At 38.7% G+C, this 3,690-nt stretch overlaps 1 long non-coding RNA gene across 1 annotated transcript; it reads left to right on the top strand.

The window, feature by feature from the left end:
* The first annotated feature begins 2,884 nt into the window (after window positions 1-2,884).
* On the top strand, window positions 2,885-3,457 carry LOC134590794 (uncharacterized). The gene is made up of 2 exons (XR_010087671.1): window positions 2,885-3,183; window positions 3,220-3,457. It is a non-coding gene; the product is annotated as an uncharacterized LOC134590794 (long non-coding RNA).
* The last annotated feature ends 233 nt before the right edge of the window (window positions 3,458-3,690 follow it).

The following is a 3,690-nucleotide window of genomic DNA, read 5'->3' as shown; positions in this document are numbered from 1 at the left end:
TCGAATGGTGAGGTGTCTAACAGGTTTGACAGTGACTGGAACAATAGATCGTGGATGGGTAACCTGGATGGTGTGGGTGTAGGGGTGGAGTCCTTGATACCTTTAAGTATGGCTTTCACTTGGTAAGATGACAGAAAGCGTTGTCTATTAGGCCAAGTGGTGAGGATGTGATGTTGAATACCGGTGATATATAATTGTAGATTATGCTAGCTTTAGTGTACCTATAATCTTAATTTTATTAATGACAGGAGGCAAATATTTGCTTAAGTCTCTCTTTACTAGAACTCCACAGCAGCACATTAACATTGAGATAAAAACACCAGGGACAAAAAAATCATGAATCTATAAAAGGCTTCTCCCAACTAACTATTTCCTCTTTCATGCTGCGACAAATAAAGTACATGAACAATACACCACAAATACAATAACAGGAGAAACAAATAGTGTTGTCGCGAACCCGAAATTTTCGGTTCGCGAACGGCGAACGCGAACTTCCGCAAATGTTCGCGAACCGGCGAACCGCCATTGACTTCAATGGGCAGGCGAATTTTAAAAACAACAGGGACTCTTTCTGGCCACAATAGTGATGGAAAAGTTGTTTCAAGGGGACTAACACCTGGACTGTGGCATGCCAGAGGGGGATCCATGGCAAAACTCCCATGGAAAATTGCACAGTTGATGCAGAGTCTGCTTTTAATCACTAAAGGGCAGAAATCACCTAACATTGACACCTGTCCTCAAAGCCCAGCCCTGATACACACTGACACAGAGCAGAATAGAGACTGTTCCCCCTACATAGGGTCACTTGGCAGATATGGATTGACACCTGTCCTCAAAACCCCTGATACACACTGACACAGAGCAGAATAGAGACTGTTCCCTGTCCACAGAGACCATGATACACACTGACACAGAGCAGAATAGGGACTGTTACCCCTACATAGGGTCACTTGGCAGATATGGATTGACACCTGTCCTCAAAACCCCTGATACACACTGACACAGAGCAGAATAGGGACTGTTCCCCCTACATAGGGTCACTTGGCAGATATGGATTGACACCTGTCCTCAAAACCCCTGATACACACTGACACAGAGCAGAATAGAGACTGTTCCCTGTCCTCAAAACCCCTGATACACACTGACACAGAGCAGAATAGGGACTGTTCCCCCTACATAGGGTCACTTGGCAGATATGGATTGACACCTGTCCTCAAAACCCCTGATACACACTGACACAGAGCAGAATAGAGACTGTTCCCTGTCCACAGAGACCATGATACACACTGACACAGAGCAGAATAGGGACTGTTACCCCTACATAGGGTCACTTGGCAGATATGGATTGACACCTGTCCTCAAAACCCCTGATACACACTGAAGGAATATGAGATAGTTAACATTTCTGATATATGTATTTTATGCTTAGATAAGTTTTATAATTATTATTGCTGATTGAAGGGATATGAAACAGTTAAACTACTTTTTGCTTTGTATGCTTTAACTCAATGTACGACGTAAATCTGCTAACTGTGGCAAATACTTAGACAATAGGGTATTCCTTCTATAGGAAGTGTGACAGTGTTAGATATGTTGACTATGGAAGATTTATACATTCTAAGGTATTTCTTCTATAGGATATGCAACACCAGGATGTCTTGCCCATTCTTATTTCAGGATGTACTTCCCCAGACATATTCAAATAATATTTTTCAATTGTCAGAATAATATAAGGAAGTAATAAATCTTATAGTCTATACTGTATGGCATATCTCATGGCTAATGTAAGCAAACTATGTATAAAAGCTAGCTCTGGAATACACTCATTTGAGAACTTGTCAAGCACCTTTCGTGTGTCTGTTATTTGCTGAGCAAGTTTCTCCCGTCAATTGATGTGGTGACCGAGAGATTCAGAATTGAGGGAATTGAGTCCAGGACAGCATTAACCCTTTCAGCTTGGTGTCTAGAAGTGGGATCAGCAAACAGCAAAACCATTGGGTAAGTAGCCTTTTTGTGTCTTAATTGACACTGATTGTCTATGATTCCCTTTGGTTTAGTAAGACTGTATCCAGTAGGAAAGGTGTAAGGACTCTAGTTATATTGAGACCATGAGAGGTCTCCAGTTTATATTGAGACTATAAGAGGTCTCCGGTTTATTAGACATTTGGTCTAAATATATAGGGTTTTGGTAACCCAGGTTAGTATCTAAGATAGATACAGGGTATCTCAGGTAGATACAGGTTTTTGAGACCATAAGAGGTCTCCGGTTTATTAAGACTATAGGTGTTCTGAGGAGCACGGTTTATAGATCTATAAGTATAACCCAAACTTCTCTTTCTCCCGGTCACCATTGTTTGTCTTAAGTGTTCTTTGTGGGTGATTGTTTGTCTATATTGGGGACACACTTTGGTAAGTTAGTAGTGTCCCCACTCTGAGTCAGCAGTATGGGAAATGTGAATTCAGGTCCTGAGTGACCAATATGTGTACATGTATATATGTATGTATGTATATATGTGTGTATATATGTATATGTGTATATATAAGATAGCAGTACTTTTAAACAAATGGAGGTTTTTAAAAATACATAGGGATTAAGGAGAGAACGCAGGTAACTTGTTTTTCTTTGTTTTTGATGTGTGTTGTAGTCCTTGCTGCTGCCCAGTAGTGATGGGAGTGAGCGCAGGACTTATCTTTCTGCAAAATAGCAGTACTGTGTATTAGAAAAGAACTGACTCACAGGTTGTACCTGATAGACCTACTTAAATCTTTTTGCTTTATTCTTTCTGTTGCATAGAAGTATAAGTTTTATTGTAAGTTATTTCACATGGGATCTGTGTGCCTGGTATGATTGTTGCTTTAAAAATACCATAAGCCCACAACACCAATCAGCACATCTTCCCTGCCCTGTGTGTTTGTTGCAAAGGATCCATACTAAATATGATTTTTGTTTGAAAATAACAGAGTAACGTTTAAATTTTCAGCGGTCCAACACATGCTTTATTTTGTGCTGTAAACTAACCTTTTTATTGCTACAGATGCCTTAGATGATCCAGTACAATAACTACTGCTTGTGTCTTCTATGTCTCACATTATGTGTTATTTTAAATTGTGGTATATAGCCTGGATCAGAGATCATGGACAAAGGTTTCTACCTGTTGTACTAAGGCTCTTGGAGACTGACCGGTCTAAGGTTTGCCATGCCTTTTAAACATGGTATAGAATACATTTTTTTTTAAAGTCTCTGAGAGTTCTGAAAGATTCTGGTGAAACCATGTCTGTGTAATCTGGTCCAGATGTTTGTTCAATTTCTATAAGATTTAAGTTGATGCAGAAGCATCTCAGATTAGTTAATGGAAGTTTTATACAAATAGTTGAGTTATGAGCGCGCTATATAAATGGATCCTTTCTTTATATACAATACTATAGTAGATTAAAGTAATGAAGTTAATTAAGAAAATGTATACATAAGAATCCCTAAAATTAATCTAATCTAATATTGGTATACCATAAAAAAATATGTTCTGATTACAGCTGTTAACTGTTTATTCTGTGTAAATGGTGATTGTGATAATGTGTGCAGTGTGAAGTTTAACTGGAAAGTGATTTAATTTATATGTTGCTGTATTGTGTTAAAATTATATGTGAATCAGTTTGTTACAGTCTAGTGATACTGATAAGAATGCCAGCTAA

This window comes from Pelobates fuscus, chromosome 1, assembly GCF_036172605.1.
Source record: "Pelobates fuscus isolate aPelFus1 chromosome 1, aPelFus1.pri, whole genome shotgun sequence".
Taxonomy (NCBI): Eukaryota; Metazoa; Chordata; class Amphibia; order Anura; family Pelobatidae; genus Pelobates; species Pelobates fuscus.
Note: the sequence above shows the minus strand (reverse complement) of the source record. Positions and strands in the feature narration are given on the sequence as shown.